This window comes from Sardina pilchardus, chromosome 9 (genome assembly GCF_963854185.1).
Source record: "Sardina pilchardus chromosome 9, fSarPil1.1, whole genome shotgun sequence".
NCBI classification, from domain to species: Eukaryota; Metazoa; Chordata; class Actinopteri; order Clupeiformes; family Clupeidae; genus Sardina; species Sardina pilchardus.
In genome coordinates, this window is record NC_085002.1 from 19,858,813 (window position 1) to 19,879,278 (window position 20,466).

The 20,466-nt window shown below is 45.9% G+C and overlaps 1 protein-coding gene across 1 annotated transcript in view; it reads left to right on the top strand.

The window, feature by feature from the left end:
- Positions 1–20,466, top strand: part of cacna2d2a (calcium channel, voltage-dependent, alpha 2/delta subunit 2a) — a 237,236-nt gene that overhangs the window by 79,480 nt on the left and 137,290 nt on the right. The gene's annotated exons all lie outside the window — the stretch shown is intronic.

The following is a 20,466-nucleotide window of genomic DNA, read 5'->3' on the forward strand; positions in this document are numbered from 1 at the left end:
GTGTGTGTGTGTGTGTGTGTGTGTGTGCAACCTGTGGCAGTAGTGTGTGGAGACACAAAGCTGGCAGCAGACAGCAGCAACTCTTTCTGATATTTATGCAGAATGTCACCAGCGTATTTTTTGTTGTTCTTTTTTATTCCCCGTGCCAGATTAGTCGTTTGAAGGTCTGTCAGGTCGTGATCGAGCTCATTTGATCATCTGTCGTCCTTTGTTCACCTCTTCTTTTTCGCTTCCCTTGCCCTTTTTTTTCTCCCCCTCGCGTGTCTGGTTTTCCGGGATGTTCCGTCGGCGTGTCATCCCCTCACCAGGACAGCACTAGAAAGCAGAGAGCACAAGCAGAAAGACTGCAGCTCAGCAAGGGAAGCCCTCGGTGAAGCCAAGTCCTCCTGCTGTAGCATTTGACACACAAAGTTGACACAAAGTGTGTAATCCGGTTCCATCCAATTGTACCAGGTTTGTGTTGTTAAAGAATAGGCACCACCTCTGTAAGTATCAGCTGGTGGATTCAGTTAAAGGCACATTATGCAAGATTTACACCTTTACGAAGCCAATTTGATGGTAAAGGAACTTGTAATAGGTGAATTGCTCTCCTAGCATAGCTAGACAGCATAGACATACAGTAGCAAGTCCCTACTGAGAAAACCATCCATGCAACTTCCAAGAGCGGCGTCCCACCAAATCTTGTGAGAATCGTGAAGCATTAACTTGTGTTCACACATTTTTATCTCTCTGTTTGCCAGACCTCAACTGATTTTGATGTCAACGATATCACAAAAAAATCAAGTATGAATGTGTGATGTGCTTCCATATGTCACCAGAGTTTGTGTTTGGACTTCAATTCAAATTCGCAAACATACGATAGGCGAACATTTGCGAACGAAACAGGTTTCTGTTTGCCTTGAGTTGGTGAACTTTTGCAAACACTTGCAAACAGTCTGAGGAGGTACAGTAGTTCTCCACACACACTGGACGTGAGCTTGACGAAGGTAACAGTGCACTTACCGTTGCAGGGCAGGTGCAGTTTTCTGAATTTGAACGCACCTCAGTATTGTAGGCCCGTTGGTGTGACCCTCTCCCGCCCCCCTCTGTTCGACCTTTATCTTTATCTTTGCTACAGTTCTCCCCAGTTGTGACTTTTTCTGTATGGTTAAGAGCCTGGAGATCGATGCAGAGCGAGCACACACACACACACACACAGAGAGAGAGAGAGAGAGAGAGAGAGAGAGAGAGAGAGAGAGAGAGAGAGATGAAGAGAGAGAAGCACAAACACTGTGGGAAAGCATTGTATTGATCTGGCAGCAGCCGCGAGCGTGGCCAAACTGCTGTGCCATTGTGAATGGAGATCATTTCACAAATTATCACAGAATCCCCATGTTCTCTGTCAAGGTTAAACTCTGCACTGGGCTGACTCCAGATCTCTCTCTCTCTCTCTCTCTCCTCTTTATCCTTTTCCTCCTGCATTCCTTTTCTGCTTTCTTGTTTTTTGGCATTTTATGTTTGCATTCTGACAAACTGATCTTGGGAGACAGTTTAGCTGGTATGAAAGTTGTTTTAGCCGGTATGAAGCAGCCCCCCCCCCCCCCCCCTCGCTCTCTCTCATCCACTCTCCCTCTTTTTCTCATCCACTCTCTTTCACTTGCTTCTTTTTCATTTCCTCCATTGTTGTTTATTCTCTGAGGACAAGTCTGTTTTTTGGATTTCTTGCATGTTCTTTTTATTCCAGGATTGCATGTGTTGTATATGAGAATACTGTATGTGTGTATGTGTCGGAGTATGTGTGTGTGTGTGTGTGTGTGTGTGTGTGTGAGGGGGAGTTGATAGTGTAGGGGCAGAAAGCGTGAGAGGGGGAGAGTGAGGGATGGACAGAGAAACGAAAAAAGAAAGAAAGAGAGAAACGGAGGGAGGGAGAGTTCCTTTCGTAATTCTTTGTCATTTCCACACATGTGGGGAAATTAATTAGGACCCGCAGACATTCAGGTAATTCAGATAATGTGCCTCCATTTTCAGTGGCAAATTTGTAGTCATTCTGGCGACGGCCAGTCCTTCCCTCCAGAGTGAAAATACCCAAACTATTCAGACGCCGGGCGGGCCCACCGCCTCCCCCGCCTCCCCCGCCTCCACCGAGCGCGCCGAGTTGTTCTGACGAAATGAGGAGCCTTTTATAAGCACCATTACTAAAGGCCATTCTGGTCTCATCTGTGAGGTGTGCTCTGACACAGAAATGAACACAGCAGTGTTCTATCTGTCTTGGCAATTTTCTCTCTAACTAGCTTCTTGCCTTTTTTGCCTTTGCTGCGTGTGTGTGTGTGCGTGTGTGCGTGTGTGTGTGTGTGTGTGTGTGTGTGTGAGCTTGTGTGCGCACGTATTTCCCTAGTTATAATAATTTCATGCAGCCTTAATGGAGATGACACCAAAAGATATTCAGGGCTTTTTGTATGTGAAGAGCAGTCAGTCCACAGAGGATGCATTTCGGTGGGTTTGCTGGTTGGTGTGTGTGTCTTACTGTAGGTCTGGTGGTGTTGGTGTGTGGGAGGCAGCCGTTGTCATTGTGTGTATTCTGGGCCCTTGTGTGTGCTAACTTGACTTGAAAGCTTCAGATTTCCCTCCTCATTAGAAGGCTAAATTTAGTTAATGAATCTCAGCCCTCTGGTCCCACTCACTTCTCTTAACCGGAAGGTAGTATTCCAGGGACAATGTGTGTGTGCGTGTGTGTGTCTGTGTGTGTGTGAGGGATGAGAGACTGTTTGACAGATCAGAGAGACCTTTCAGCTTTTCTCTGAAAGCTTAAACACCCACAGTCACAAGAGCAACAGAGGTAGTATGAAAGGGAGGGAGGGAGGGAGGGAGAGAGACAGAAAGAGAGAGAGAGAGAGAGTGAGTGAGAGAGAGGACTGGAAGAGAGGATGAGAAATGGTGGCAGAAGACAATGACGCGTTAGTCAAACAAAAGGGATGGAAATGGTAAAAAAGGATATGAGAGATTGTGTGGGAGCAGCTCCTCACATAACTCCTGGACTGCATCCGCCATTTTCAGGATCTACGCTTGTGTCACCATACACACCATCGCACACACACTCACACACACACTTGTGCACGCGCGCGCACACACACACACACACACAATCTTCACTTTGAAATTTCACTTAGCCCATTACTGAAAATGTGATAGAGGCCTAAGATGTGATGGCCCTGTGTTTGCATTGGTAAATGGGGAAATATGTTTAACATTAGAATAACATTAGAGTAGCTTTAATGGCATGTTTTTCATGCACAGTTCATCTCCATGTGTGTTTGACTCTGACAGGGAGTCAATTACACATGTAGCATGCAAATTGAATATGTGTGTAGCCTATGTATTTAATCTCTTAACCAATTACTTTGGTGTGAAACACATTGTTTGCATGCTCTTTATGTAGTGTGATCCTTTCTAGCTCAGCTATAGCTGTTTCTGTTGGTTCGCTATCGGTTTCTAACAGAATATTTACAATGTAATACAGACAAATGCTAAACATTTTAGATCAAATTTGTCAACGCTTTTTTGCTTGTTGCTAGTAGTTACATTTTTGCAGTCTCATTATGCATAGTTAACAACTATGTCACATCATTTTATTTGTATAATACTCAGAGCCTCAAAACCACAAAGCAGGGAGTCCCACTAAGGAGGCACTAAGGTGGGGAATAGTAGCAATGCCTCAGTGCCCCTACGGGTGATGTTTTAGACGAGAACACCTTGGCAAAGGTGAAGGCTTGTGTCTGCTCATCTCTTCAGAAGACAGAGATGAGCCTGACTTTTCACTTTGCTGCAATCGAGACACACACAAACAAGCAAAAAAAAAAAAATGTACGTTTGGGCCCCGCTATAACCGTGGGCCTGAGGTATAGCCACCCCTACTGCCCCCATCAACTGCCCATCCCCGCGCTGCGCTGTGCTGTGCTCCTAATTGGGAGGTATGTTGAAATGAATGATTGGAGGGGGAAATAAAGAGCTGAGATGGACTGACCGAGGCTTCAGCGTGCCAGCGCGGCGCTGACCCAGCCGGGCTGGGCTCTTGGCAGCGGCCCCCGCTCATCAGCGCGGAGAGTTTCAGAAGGGCTTTTACCTGATTACAGCGCCGAGGAGAGCCGCCAGGTCCGACCCCCGCAGTGGCCTCTCGTCCGTCCTCCCACCCAAGTGGAGGCAGCCAATCAGGGCGCTCCTTTTGGTGGATAGTCCTGTGCTATCCCCAGCAATTGACGCCGCTGTCTCTGGTCCCTTCAGCCATCGACTGCGACGGCATACGCACCAGCCTTAGTCGTCCGTGTGGATCGCGTCAGGGCAAACGTCATGAGAGGCAGTCTCGTGTCACATCACTCACATGCGAGATGGAAATGAGGTTGCGGGACGTTCGGTAGGAACACGGTCCCAAGTGGGGGGAGCACCATCACAGCCTGACGCTGGGGCTATCGAGTGTCCTGCGGTGGGAATAGAGTTAGGTTAGAATTCAGCTTGACAGCCTATCAGTGGCGAGTTGAAATGGAGTGTGCCCGTGCGCCTATGAAAGCCAAACAGAAGAGGCAAATCAGACGTCTGTGCCTCCAGCTCTTTCGCTTGAGTGTTCGCTTGTTACAGACAAAGAAAAAAAAAAAAAAAAAAAACCCACCCCTTCCCTCGCCAAACAGCCAAGTGCTGAATGAGGCGCTCCCCTGAATCTCTCTCTTCTATTAGCTGCTACCGTTGTAATTCAAACAGCATCTACATCCACAGGGCTTATGGCCACAGGAATGGGTGTGCAAATGAAGACACCCACACGCAGTGTTTCACTTTTTGTGAAAGCGCACCAGGAGCTTAAGACAAGGCCCTGAATATCTTCATCCCATGCAGCAAAATTTCATCGAGGACCATAGTCGCCTTAGTAACACACGGAACTGCAGTCAGTCTGTGCATCAGTGCATTATAAATGCAACATGAAGTGGAAGTACAAGATTGTCAATTTGCAAGCTGTACTGTACAAAGGTACCTTCTACCTACAGTATGCATCAGCTTCATACAAGACCAGTCCATACAGTTAGTTACATCACATGGTATGTTCCGTTCCTACAGTATTAGTGGACAGACCACACACACAAGGTCATGATATTTATTTCTACATTGACATCAGCATGGAAGTCCTCCAGCAAGCTAATTTGACAAACCATGAACTTGAATTGTAAGTGGCACACTACAGAACAGCTCATTTGAGCTTATTGGTTTCAAAAGACAATATTAAAATGTTGGCATGGCTCTTAATGTGTTGACTTGTCTTGTCTGTTAGCTTGAGAAGTTGTCATCGCTTAAACACTAACAATGGGACTGGTTGTGGATGCCAGCTAAAATGACTCTTGAAAATGTAATTTGGAAAAAAAAAACTCATGCCATTGATATCTATTAAAATGGAAATTCACAATTGTTATGAACTTCAACTTGGCATATCGTAGTAAGTTGCCAGACTCATTCTGGAATATTGTGCCATGCGTAACCTCAACGGCTGTGTAAAACACGTCGTGCCTTACAAACACAGCACTGTTTCCCGGTGTTTTCCCCTCGCTGTGTACCTACATTGCTCTTCTCTGAACATCAGTAACGTCACCATACATTTAAATACAGGCATATAGATCAATAGAACATCTATAGAAATCAGTAGAACCTCCATAGAAATCAATAGAAATTCAAACGTGTTATCTGTAAACTCGGTGCACTCCACATTCTACACCCCCCCTTTATCTTCGTCTGTACCTGCAGGTCCAGCTCCACTCCTCCTCCCTTGTTTCCTTGTTCCCTTGTTACCCCCCCCCTCCCCTCCCCCAGCGCTGCTCTCCTCTCCTCCTGTCATATCTGTCACAGTGGCTTCTCTCTCTCCGTCGCTCTGGGCTTCCAATTTCATTTGGTTTCAATCTGCTGTAATTGCTTTGAGAGGCGGCTGGGTCTGCATGTTTGCTTTGAGATCTCTCCACCCCCCTCCCACCCTCCCACCCCCTTTTCACTCCTGCTCTCTACTATACACCAGCTCAGCCCCTCTCCACACACTCTCACTCCCTCTCTCTCTCTCTCTCTCTCTCTCTCTCTCTCTCTCTCTCTCTCTCTCTCTCTCTCTCTCTCTCTCTCTCTCTCTCTTTCTCTCCTTCTCTCACAAACTCACACACATACGCACACACATATGCACACATTCTGTGCTGGTAGAACAAGTGTATCTGCAAGTGTGTGTGTGTGTGTGTGTGTGTGTGTGTGTGTGTGTGATCGTTCGAGTCGCCATCGACAAGCTGCCGACACAGACTCCCTACAAAATGAAGCCACCTCGGTCACTGATACGCATAGTCAAACAGCTGTTGTCACACACACACACACACACACACACACACACACACACACACACACACACTCACTTGTCAGAACACTCACAACCTTTTTCAAGCATGCACACACATATATGTGCACGCACACGCACACGCGCGCACACACACACACACACACACACACACACACACACACACACACACACACACACACACACACACACACACACACACACACACACACACACATTCTGTAATGTCGCCACATTCTCACACATAATGACTGTCATCTGGTGTGGCTCTCTCTTCTCCCGAATATGAGAAAGAGGGTGAGGAGAGGGGGGAAAAAAAGGTGACAGCAACACTTCATGACCTTTAGTTTGTCGTGTAGCCATTTCGTTATTCTATCAGAAGCTACACGCCGCATGATTGAAGTAAAGGGCACAGTGTGGGCGTCAAAAAAAAAAAATAAACAGTTTGCCCTTGAGCTGCAGATGGAGGTGAGGGAGAGGGTGGGGGGAGGGGAGGGGAGGGGGCTGGGAGAGATGGGGGGGAGTTGATGGACTGCGATAACATTGCAGTGTCTGTGTATAAAAGCGCACCATTGCCTGTCATCTCTGTTTCTCTCTCTCTCCTCTCTCTATCTCTCACACTCTGTCTCGCGTTCTCTGTCTTCCTCTCTCTCTCTCTCTTTCTCTCTCTCTCTCTCTCTCTCTCCCCATCGCCATCTCTCCCTCACTCAGATTCTCTATCTGTCACCTATTTCTGTCCCTTTGAGTTTCCATTTCTAGGTGTGTGTTTTGGTACCTTCTGTGTGTGTGTGTGTGTGTGTGTGTGTGTGTGTGTGTTTGCTGTTGCTTTCAAAGGACAGATTTGTGTAGATGACAGACAGGTATGTTCCAAACCAGAGTGAGAGCATGTCTGCACTCACGGACATAACACAGCGCCGGGTTAGCATTGATGAAATAGCCACAGATCTGTGTGTGTGTGTGTGTGTGTGTGTGTGTGTGTGTGTGTGTGTGTGTGTGTGTGTGTGTGTGTGTGTGTGTGTGTGTGTGTGTGTGTGTGTGTGTGTGTGTGTGTGTGTGTGTGTGTGTGTGTGTGTTTATGTTTGTGTTTCTTTCACAAACATCCAACTGCAAACATCTCCTGGGAGCTATCCACCTTGAATATGTATATGTAGTCTTTCTAGTTTACTGTGTGTGTGTGTGTGTGTGTGTGTGTGTGTGTGTGTGTGTGTGTGTGTGTGTGTGGAGACAGAGAGACAGAGAGACAGACAAGAACTGAGAGCATGGGCGAGATGTCATGTCTGGTTTGGGCTAAGGTACCGTTAGCTCAGGTCACATGAGACTGTCTGGCAGCGACGGCTGGCTCAGAGTGTCACTCTGCATCTGCATGGCAGCGCTGATCCTCATTTTGTCATACACAGGGACGTACGTAGGAGATAGCTTAAGCCTACGTACATCATGTCACAGAATTCCATCACTTCCTTCACAGCTCTAGAGTGGTGGGGGAGAGAACACATTTTTACTTTAATACAACATCTTCAGAGTCATTTTTATGCTAAATAACTTGGAATAGAGAGAATGGCATGCCTTCCTAGTCGTGCCCTACCCATCTACGGAGAACCAGCCATGCAACGTCGCTCTCTCTCCCGTCCCGGAGCACCACAAATTGCCTCATGGCAATTGTCCAAGAGCCTAGTATTGGTATGAAATTGTGTAATATAATTTACATTGCTTTTTCAGAGATTATTTTTGCAAGTTTGTAAACAAATCCACATGTACCATGCCCAGGGGGAGGGGTGCAAGCCATGAGTAGTATTTACGACACTTGTGTAAAGTAGAATGAGCCCAATAGCAAATACATCCGAACCTGCACTGGATACTGTACCTTTAAGTCACATTTCAAAATTAGCCCCAGTCTCTAGCGTAAAAGTAAACAATTTTGTGCTAATAGGCCATGAAAAGTCATGAAAAATGTAATTCAAGGTCATTGGAAAGGTTTTGACATTTTTGTCAGAGAAAATGGGTGGTAACCCTCATTGCTGTAAAACTTTCCTGTTAGATGAATAATGGTATGGTAAATTCTCATGTGGTGAAACAAATTTGTCATTTTCAGCATTAAGAATATGAGTTTAGCTCATTGTTAAGGCCCTTCAGCAAGTCAAGCTTGGTTCTTTTCTTGCCAATTATTCACATCTCTTTGTCTGAAGTAGGATGAAATTGATACTTCTGCTTGGTCTGACTGGTGTGATTTGTTTTCTTAGTGCAGTGCAACTCAATATTAACACCTGCTGACCATTTTGGGGATGGTGAGGGAAGAGTGGGGTGCATGTTAGCAAAGCAAATTTGCCAAGGTTACTGTAAGGATGTACTGTAGAGGCAGAATATCCACAGACTGTTATTGTTGCCCATAGAAATAATGGAAGTTAATGTTACAGTTAAAATGGAAATGCTCTAATGCAGTATTGCAGAATAACACAAATATGTGTGTTGTAAATGCAGATTAAATGCATTTTATGTGTTCTTTTGTCAAGCTGTCAAGGGGATTTTGTGCTTTAGCTCTACACAATCAGTATTTTTGACACACATGTCAACCATTGACCTGCAACACACAGCATGTTTGGTTCACTTCCTGTCATTTTGTGGATTCAGGGTTGACTTGCGATTTAATTGCAGTCATATTACATTTGGGTTCAGTTTGCATGAGACTGACATGGCAACACATTAGGCATTAGGCTGCTTTGGCCCAAACCCGTGTTGGATAACTGCTATTTTCACCTGCCTAAGCCCACGGGCCCCAGGAGGACGGGCAGGGCGGAGGGGGCTCGTTCAGACGGGCTTAGTCTGGCATGTGCCAATGTGGCCGTGGAGGTCAGAGGAGCTCGTGCAAAACAAAAGCTCAGCTCCCCCCAAACACAAAACCACACACCGAGTTTCAATACCGAGATTGTGTGCATTTGGGCAGATGTGTTTGTGCTGTGTGTGTGTGTGTGTGTGTGTGTGTGTGTGTGTGTGTGTGTGTGTGTGTGTGTGTGTGTGTGTGTGTGTGTGTGTGTGTGTGTGTGTGTGTGTGTGTGTGTGTGTGTGTGTGTGTGTGTGTGTGTGTGTGTGTGGCTGTGGTTGTGGCTGCATGTGTTTTGTGTGTGTGTGTGTGTGTGTGTGTGCGAGCGCATTTGAGCGCTAAGGAATTTCCGAGTTTGCTTTCATGCTGTTGAACTTGCCATTGTCTCAGTCGGCATTTAATTAATTTAGAGACAAAAAGACTCGGTCGGACCATTAAGACGTCATTAGGATTGCCTCAGTCCAGTCTCTCAGGGTTTAGCTTAAATGGCTTAATGATTCTTATGGCGACATTGAAGTCAAATGGCAGATGCTTAATGCTCTTAGAGTACTGGGGTGTCTGGAGTGGACACTGGGCAAGCGCATCGGTAATGCAACTTTCCCTCTTATTTCACTTAGCATTGTTTATTTTTTTTCATTTATTTTGTAATGTCTTCTATGAACCTGTGGGTTTTGGAGTCCACTGTATCTGACTGTGACCGGTGTTCAATATGGCCCTGTTGATTGGAGAAAATGTTGACTTTTTTGATTGGTTAGTGGTGTAGACAGATCAAGCTGTTTTTGTTTCTGGCTTGAGGTGTCTGTGCTCTGTGAAGGCTATTGATTGGCGGATGAGGTGGCGGTGGGCAGAGCCTGTGGGCACGTAAGCTGTTGATTGGACAGGTGAGTGTTTTTGGCGTCGCTAATCCGCTCATCTGTTGATCTGTGTGATCGGGGAGAGCCTCTGAGCCGCTGGAAAAAAAAGCTGATCATGCTGGGGCCAGTCGCCACGGAGACGGAGGGATGGGGAGGGAGGGGGTTAGCTCTGCGCCTCGGTCTCCGTGGAAACGGCGGCAATTCTTCCCAAAGTGGTGAGTGAGGGGAGAGAGAGAGAGAGAGCCAGAGGACAAGCGAGAGAAACTCCGATGGAGGACTGGAGGAAAGGAAGGATTAGAGGAAAACAAGGACAGGGATTATCTCTCTCCTCTTCTCTCTCTTGTCACCCTCTCGCTGTCTATCTCCCTCTCTCTCTCTCACTCTCTCTCTCTCTCTCGCTCGCTCGCTCTCTCCCCACAATCAACAATAGCCCCCCACTGCAGGCCACCACCCCCTAGTTCACCCACACACATACACTCATGCGCTTGCACACACACACACACACACACACACACACACACACACACACACACACACACACCAGTTACAGGGATGGAAAGAGACACAGGCAGGAGTGATGAAAGAGGAAAGGAGAGGGAGAGACGGAAAACAAAGGGAGACATGTTGGAAACACAATGTGTATGGGTGGAAAAGTGAAGGACGGACGACAGAGAGGGGGAGAGAGAGAGAGAGAGAGAGGGAGAGGGGGAGAGAGAGAGGGAGAGAGAGAGAGAGAGCGCAGGAGCGCGTGAGTTGGCTAGAAGACGTTTGAAATTCTGGAGCCGAAGAGTCTCTCCTTCTGTTATTGTGGCTTGGTTCTGATTCAGTGACTCCAGTGATTGGCCTTAATCCCAGCTGAGTGCGGGGCGGAGGGGGTTTGGGGGGGGGCTCGTCACAGCACACACCTGGACACACTGCACCTGCACACCGCCTCCTGCTGGCCAGTGCTCAGTACTGCACGGGGCCACACGCTTAAATGGCTTCAGCCCAGCAGCCGATCCACAGGCTGCCATTCACACTCTCCCCAGTCTATGCCAGTTGTCACAGAGACCTGAAATGAGTAATTAGCCACTGGGACACTGAGCTGAATCTGTTCAAATGTTGTTAAAAGTGTCAACTTGCTACTGCATGTGATTCCTAGTTGCCCGGGTCTTGTTTGGACTGAATGACCCCTGGGGGGCGGAAGGGGTCTCTAACACCTGTGGTCAGGCGAGGGCAGCCCGAGCCGATGAAGGTCACCAGTGACAACACCTCACTCACAACATTTGCCTGAAATATCACTGCTGAGTTTTCACACTTACAGCGTGAGACAGGGGCCGTGGTGAGCGGAGAGAGAGAGACAGAGATAGAGGGAGAGGGAGAGAGAGAGAGAGGGAGAGAGAGATAGAGATAGAGAGAGAGGGAGGGGAGAGAGAGAGAGAGAATTTTGAATTTTAAAAAACCTTTATTACATTCTTGACATAAAGTACTACATGCTCAATTCGTCACAATGTAGAGTCAAAAATAGATAAATAAAAAAATAAAATAAAAACGCAGAGCAAGTTATGCTCGCAAAAAATGTGCAAAATGCAAATCACCATCAATAACCATACACAGCACACCATCATGACACCATATTTCTTCAAAAGGTTCAAGGTTTGTCATGGCCTTGTAGAAATGAAAATCAATTAATATACGAGACCTCACCAGTATTGAGAAGATCATTACAATGTCATCATTAGAAGTTTGCTCAATTTTGTTTCTACGACTCACATAGATCGCCATTTTTGCTTGACCTAGGAGAAAGTTTAACAGCTGACATTTGAACTTATGTTTCCGCACATACTTAAAACCCAAAATAAAAGTCTCCATTGAAAATGTTTCCTTAAAACAGTCAAAGAGTGACTGTAGCACATCAAATAACAGCCTTAGCCTCACACACTGCATAAAAGCATGAAACACAGTCTCTCTCAAAAAACAGAAAGGGCACTCCTCACTCACAGCAGGATTCAACACTGATACAAAAGCATTAACTGCAATTGCTCCATGCAGAATCCTCCATTGCAAATCCCCACATTTTTTGGCTAATGGTGACTTGTATAGTGCTCGCCACTGAGGACGGACATCCTCCCCCATATGCAAAACAGAACACCAGGGCGTTTCCACCCTTTTGTCCAGAGACTTTTTGTTAAAAGACTTCACACAAAGTTTATATAAATCTTTGCCAGTAGCCGGCTTCAGACCCAGCAAAATCACATGTTCAGCCTGCAAATAAGATGTAAAACCTGCCAAATTTGGCGACAATAAAAGATTGGGGAAAGGATCGTCACAAACTGAGCTGCATGAACCTCTGAAGTTGTCCGCCAACATCTGCAATTGTTCCCTTGTTAAAGAGGTTCGCCATCTCTCAAGTAGCTGGGCTACTACTCGAATGGATCTCATCCCCAACCGACTGGCAACTTGTTCAAAGTTAGCAAAGTCTGGGCCTGCTAACTTGAGTAAAACCTCAATAGTAACAACTCCAGACCTAAGAAGACTATGTGTGATTGCAGGAAGGGATTTATCAAGTGATATATCTAAAACAGAACCATATATCAGCGGCTCTTTTAAAAGCCAGTACAAGGACTGTGTGCTACCTGTTCGTTGCACTGTTAAAAGAGACCAAACCTTAAAAACATTACGATAAAACACAGGGAGATTGTTGACGTTCAGTCTCTTTGCATCCATCCAAAACAGAGTTCTGTCCAGCCCCAGCCCATCAAAAGTCTGTAAAATGGCACATGCCACAAGTTTCCAGCTGGAATCCAGTGGCCCGCTGAGAAGACGCTGGACAAACTGCAACCGAAACGCTGCTGTCCTGCTTTGTAGCTGCACAAGTCCGTGTCCACCTTCCTCTTTGGGCAAGTATAAGATGCTCTGCGGTACCCAGTGAAGCTTGTCCCAGAAGAAGTCCACTAGGATTGACTGGATCTTAGACAGTAAGTGTGTTGGAGGGTCCACACAAGATAACTGATGCCATAGGGAGGATGCCACCAAGTTATTGATAACAAGAACCCGCCCCTTGTAGGATATCTTTCCTAGTAAGAATCTCCATTTATCGAGGCGGCCCTTTACTTTTTCAACAGCCCCATCAAAGTTTTTTTGAATGAAGCTTTCATCCCCTAAAAAAACACCAAGATATTTAAAACCACCCCTGGCCCAATGTAAGCCAGCTGGAAGGCACGGCTCTCCCTTTAACCATGACCCAACCAGCAATGCTACGCTTTTGGACCAGTTCACCTTTGCTGAGGAAAGCACATTAAAATCATCACAAATCTTTAACATAACATTCAAGTCCCTTTGCCCATTTACAAGCACAGCCACATCATCTGCATATGCAGACACTTTAAAAACACTTTCACAAGTTGGAATCTTCACCCCAACAAGTTCTTTCCTCAATTTCACCAGTAGGGGTTCAATGGCCAAAGCATACAACATGCCAGACAAAGCACATCCTTGTCTGACCCCTCTGTGAACTTTAAAAGGAGCACACAAGTCACCATTAACCTTGAGTATACTCTCAATGTCACTGTACAAAACTCTAACCATGTCAATAAACTCATGGCAAAAACCAAAAGCCGCCAGAGCACTCCACAAATAGTTATGCTCGACACGATCAAAAGCTTTCTCTTGATCAATGGAGACTAAACCGAATTCCAAATTAAAAAACTTACTTACATCAAAAATGTCCCTGATAAAAGAAATGTTATTTTGGATCAATCTACCTGGCACACAGTAGGTCTGGTCAGGGTGAATAACCTGCTCTACAACTTCACTTAATCTGTTTGCTAGTGCTTTAGAAAGCAGTTTGTACTCAGTGCAAAGGATTGACACAGGTCGCCAAGAACGTATGTCGTTCAAGTCCCCTTTCTTGGGGAGCAAAGTGAGCACTGCCCTTCGACAGCTCAGTGGCAACCGCCTCCTGACAAGACTGTCCCTAAGAACAGCCAGCACATCGTCACCCACTTCTGGCCAAAAGGACTTATAAAAGTCCACAGATAGACCGTCCAACCCCGGTGCCTTTCCACACTCCATGCTCTGGAGGGCTCTCTGCAGTTCCCCTGAGGTCAATGCCTTTCCAAGGACTGCATTCGCCTCTTCGGCCACCTGGGGGAGATCTTCAAGGAAGGCCTGGTCATCCTCCTGATTATCAGAGCTTTCACTCTTATAAAGTCCTGTGTAAAAATTCACTGCTCTCTGACGTATTTTCGCCAAATCGGACAACAGTACTCCATCCTCTGAACGAAGAGAGTGAATGAATCTTCTCTGCCCATTCTTTTTCTCCAGATTAAAAAAGAATTTAGATGGGCCATCCATCAACTCCACACTTTGGAAGCGGGACCTGACCAGAGCTCCCTGTGCCTTTACTCCAAGCAGATCAGCCAGTGATTTTTGTTTTGCTTTAAAATTTGCAGTGTACGACTGATTACCAGTTTGTTCAGCTAAAACTTGGAGTTCAATGATCTCCTTTTCTAATTTGACCATTGAAAGAGTTAAGTCCCTTGTGACACTGAATGTATATTCTTGACACAGTTGCCTAATTTGCATCTTGCCAAAGTCCCACCACTGTTGTAACGAATTAAAAGATGGTTTTGTATTCCTAAAATCATCCCAAAATAGCCTAAACACCTCCCTAAAATGGCCATCGGATGACAAGCTACTGTTAAAATGCCAATACGCACTTTTACACTTGACAGAACTTAAAGAAATAAAACAAAAAACCAAACTGTGGTCTGAAAAACCAACTGGAATAATTGAACATTTCCTAAACAAACTCATTTGATGTTTAAAACCATAAAACCTGTCAAGTCTAGCTAAAGACAACCGATTATTGTATGAGTGAACCCAAGTGTATTGTTTTTGTGTACTGTGAAAATTCCTCCAAATGTCAACAAGTTCATTCACATTAATAAGCTCTATGAGCCTTCTGCGTGATGGCATATGAGGCTCAACATGATTACGGTCCATTGTGTTTTCAGTACAGTTAAAATCGCCTCCCACAAGTAAAATATCTTCAGAGTCACAGTTGCGTACAGCATCACTCAAAATATTCAAGAAAAGCATTCTATCTATTGGTGAAGTGGGTGCATAAACACAAAAAAAAACAAAGAAGCTGTTTTCAAACTGCGCTCTGACTTTTAAAAGTCTACCCTTAACAATGTCGTCAGTCTGGTAGGAAATAGGAGTAAAAGTCCTAGAAAACAGAATGGCAACTCCCCCACTATTTGATGTGTTGTGACTTAAAATAGACAGGCCATCAAACTCACTTGCCCAGTCAGCAGCAATTGAGGCATCAGAGTGTGTTTCCTGAGCAAAAAACACATCAAATCTATTCTTTTTAATAGTTTCAAACAACAAGGCTCTTTTGCTTCTTTCTCTGGCCCCATTTAAGTTTAAAGAAGCAATACTAATCTCACCCATGATAAAATTTAAAAAATATAAGAGTTGTATACACACTACCATTATAAGACAAGGGGGGTATAAAACGAATCTAACATTAAACATCACTATTTACCGTCACATTAATCTTAGTCATTATCTTTTTGAGACGGAAACACTCAGGATTTGTAAAGCAGCCTTCACTCATGAAAGATTTCGTTTTCATGGTGAACTGCTCTACATCAGGGAAGTATTCGTCAATACGAATATTTCTCATATGTTTTGTCTTTTTTAGAAAAGATTTGACGTCCTCGACACTGTAATCGCGACTAGTATAACCACTTTTACGCACGCTGCAAGTAAAGCTACAGTCGGAAAAGTCACTTTCGTACTCATTATCTGTCCCGCTGAGGTCAGTCAGAGTATCGCTCTTTTTACCCCTTCTGGATCTTTTTCTTTTAGAGGGAATTTTAAAAACATTTTCATCAGTCTCCATGAGGGAAACATCAAGAGAAGCAAGAACTGGATCGAAATTAACAGCAGAAGCACTACTCTGCGAGTCCTGTGTGGACTGACTCTCAGACTCTGCGTTGCCCGCCTCAGCCCCGACATCTGCGGAAGCACTTTGTTCCGTACGATCTGGTTCTTCAACCACGGCTATCCCGTCCACCTCTTCCCGTGGAAGGGAAGCATGAACTGCCCCTACTGCTGACTCGGCTGAGACAGTCTCGGGCCCACTGGTTACAGCGGGTGCTGCATCCACAACAGCAGACGTACTCGCTACGGCAGACTGTTCTTCTGCCACATTAACCCCACTGGAGTTTTCATGATTTGTTTGAACATCACTCGAAATTTCCTTAGCCTTGGGACACGCACGTACAAGGTGCCCTGTTTGCCCACACCCAAAACACTTCATGACACTTGTAGAGGCATATATAACGTAACTAAAATTATCCACCTTTAAATTTAAAGTTAGATCTAGATCGTCTTTATTGTCTTTCAAAATCATAAACACGGATCGCCTGAAGGACACTACGTGTTTCAGAAGAGGGGATTTACTTCCAATTGGAATCTTTTTAATTGTGGATACCAGTTTACCGTACCGTGACAGAGTTTGTGTTAAAACCTCATCTTTAATGAATGGGGGAACATTTGATAAGGTAACTTTTTTCGATGGAGTGGAGAGAGGAAGGACGGAGGTAAAAATACCGTCAACCACAATTCCCTTCTCAATCAGTTCGTTAGCCAACTCGACAGACTCCAAAAACAACACTATCGCATTGTTCATGCGAGCGGCTGACAGAATATTATCATGTCCTATAACATCTCCTGCAGCTAAGCTACACTCTTCTACACTGGCAGTCGATGCTATTTTAATGGCATGACGCCGCGTAAGTTTTTCAAAATTCTCCATACCAAGGGCGGCTGCAACCAAACACTGGGAGCAGACGCCCAGGTAAAACGAATTACAACACCAACAACCAAAAACCTCACACCGTGTTTCTATACTAATTCAAACAGAACAAAACCTTAACACTATAAAGAAAAAAAGAAAAAATGTAAAACGCATAAAGGTAGAAAAAGATAGAAAAAGATAGAACACTGTTCCTGGCACAGCGGCCAACAGTCGCACTCACTCAAACGCTCGGCTCCGCCCACTCACACCGTCATGCGCACAGAGAGAGAGAGAGAGAGAGAGAGAGAGAGAGAGAGAGAGAGAGAAAGAGAGACAGACAGATAAAGAAAGAGAGACAGACAGAAAGATAGAGAGAGACAGACAGAAAGAGAGAGGGACAGATAGAGAGAGGGAGAGAGAGACAGAGAGAGCAAGGGATGGCCACCTCTATCCCAGCCCCACAAAAAAAACCAGCCCGATGCCACACACCCGTATCCTCCTGCCTCTGGCTCAACCCCAAAGAGCCCACACACACCACGGTGGGAAAAGAAAGAAGAAGAAAAGAGAGAGACTTCCTCCTGCCATGCGCGCCCACAGCCGCCTCACCTCACCTCACCAGCAGCGCCAGCTGCTCCCACCAGCTCCCACCCCTCCCCCCCCCCGGACGCTCTCCTCCTCTTGTGGCCCATCGCCTGCAGCCTCCTCCCAGCAGCGCCGCAGTCTGACGCTGCGCAGCGCACCCATGAAAGAGAACGCCACGCGCACCGCAGACGGCTCCAGTGCTGTCAGACAGCAGAGAGAGAGAGAGAGAAAGAGAGAGAGAAAGAGAGATAGAGAGATAGAGAGAGGAGAAGCAGCTAGGTACTGTAGTTTGAAATACACGGCAGCAGCCTGAGTGAAGTTAAATGTGCTGAGGCCTCGAGGCAAAGCTCCACACTTTTTTTTGTGGATTCATAGTTTTGGAGGACTGGGGCTGTGGCCTAGCTAATTCAAGGCTCTGACATTACATGTGTCGCAGTAAAATCGGAATGGTTATTCTTCAATTACTCCCAACTCTGAGGATAAGTCAAACTCTCTTGGAGGCTTTCCAAGAGCATTTTCTGAAATTCAAATTGGAATACGCTTTATTGGCATGACAAATCAGACATTGTAATGCCAATAGCAGCCACAGCAGCAGTAGCACATGAATAGAACAAGAAAAGGAGAAAAAAAAGCTTCTTTCCCTTCATCTGATGTCCGTCTGTGTTATCATTTTCACACTCTTTCTTGGCGTATCTGTCTTTTTGGTCTCTTTCTCAGAGCCTTTCACCTGCTCCCTCTCCTTCTCACTTGCTCGCACTGCTTTAAGCACACACACACACACACACACACACACACACAAACTCACATGCACACACACACACACACGCACATGCACACACACACACACACACACACACACACACACACACACACACACACACACACACACACACACACACACACACACACACTCTCCTATCCCTGTTCTTCCTTCTTGCTTGCTGTCATTGACACACACACACACACACACACACACACACACACATGCACACACACACTTCCTCTCTCCCCTCACTGGCTCACTCAGTCACTCTGCGGCTCTGATTCATGTGTTGTCCAGGCAGCCCATCAATCTCGGGGAGAATGGTGGCGAGGAGAAGCCTGCGGAGATGCATGGCTGTTTTGGGAGCGTGGGTGGTGGTGGTGGTGGTGGTGGGTGGAGGAGGGGGTTGGGGGTTGAGGGGTGCAGATCGATGGGACACAGTCGAGAAGTTCGCCACTTACAGACAGAGGGATGGGACACACAGGGATGTGGCAACTGAAGCACACACTACACAGACAAAATACTCACTCGCCAGAGACACAGGTCACGTCCGCGGGGAAGAAATGTTGACTTGTTTAACGGCTGTTTCACAAATACGGCTCTTAGTATCCCCAAACAAATGTGAAATGAAACGTAAGGACATGTCAGAGGATAATTTCCCCTGGAACATGACAATTTAAAAGTCATTAAGGTGAAGTTTGAGGCGTGAGTCAGAATGGAGGGGTGGGTCACTTTGTGTGGCTGCCGTGCTCGGCGCTTCATGAATACATGAACAGTTGAGGCTCAGAGATTGTTAGTCAGACAAAAATGTGACAGGAAAAATATCAACCATAATCATGCAGACGAGAAATAGACGGTGAACAAAATGGAGGGGAGGAGTGAGAGAGAGGGAGAGAGAGGGAGAGAGAAAAGAAAAAGAAAAAAATATATATATATGTTCCTCTTCTTATTTCCATGTGTGAAGTGATGGACGCTTTGAATTAGGGCTGTCATTCTCCACCGCAGCAGCAACAAGGTTATGCGCTCGCGGCACAAAACAAACGGCAGCCAACTTAAAACGGCACCTGCTAGTAAATGGCCTTCCTTTAATGCCAGCTCTCAGTTTGTGGCCGAGGAAGCTCATTTAATGGGCCCCGGTAGCGATTGTTGTCTCTCTTTAAGTGTGGGAATGATGACTGCTCCTCACTGAGGCCATAGCTCAGATGCCTAACGAGTTCTCGGGGCTAACAGCGCAAATCCTCAGCACCTATGGCAGGCGGCGTCATTAAACAGTGACAGCAGTCAGTGAATTAGGCCAGCTTTCCCGCCTTATTAGCTTCTAGACACTGAAAGAGTAATGACAACTTCTTTTCTTCTCTCTGTTCGCTCGCTGGTGAACGGGGGCCGCAAGGTTGTGTTCTGGCGAAGAGGAGAGGCCTCTCTCTCTCTCTCTCTCTCTCTCTCTCTCTCTCTCTCTCTCTCTCTCTCTCTCTCTCTCTCTCCCTGGGGTGTGTCCTTTGTCAGGCTGGGAGCAGTCACCTCTGGTTGTGAACAACATCTAATAATGTGTGCAGATAGTGTGTAAGAGGAAGAGGCTGAGATCATCTAGAAGACCCCACACAATGACTGGGTGAAGTGTAGAAAGAATGGATGAGATATTGGCATCCATCAATGCTCTAAAATGATGTTCATGAAGTACAGGCTATTTTTGGCCTAGTAGTCACCTTTATATATATATCGAATAAATATATAAATGTATACATTTGCATTACACATCCAGGCATTCTCAAACTTAAAGCAACATACAGACACACATATCACACTCATAACTTGGCACTGTCGGAACCTCCCCACCCTGGCATGACCTGCAGGCGAGACGAGACCCTCATATGCCCCTTCCGTGGGCACACAGCGCCTGGGGCACACTCTGCTCCTCTCCTCCACGGCTGACGTAATGGCTGTAGTACGATTAAGATGAGAACATCCCAGTGATTCAGAAAAAAAGCCCTGTCTTTGTTTCGCTCCGCTTCCTATTTGAGCTGCAGAGGGGGGAGGCTTTGATCGAGGGATGAAGGATTTCACTCCGACTAGAAGAAGCTCGGGCTGCAACAGTTTGGTTTTTTTCGAAGAAAAAACACGAAATTGCCTAAATATGCCACGTATAGAAAAAGGTAGAAGTGACAGCCTCAAAAACTGAATGCGAGGACGTGCAGCACAACACCTCTGAGGTGGGGTGAAGTGTGCGTATGTTGACCATATGGGGATTGTCTTATTCATATAAACACCACAGTTAAGGGGCATATTGTGTGTATCTATATAGCTACTGTTGGATGATAATCC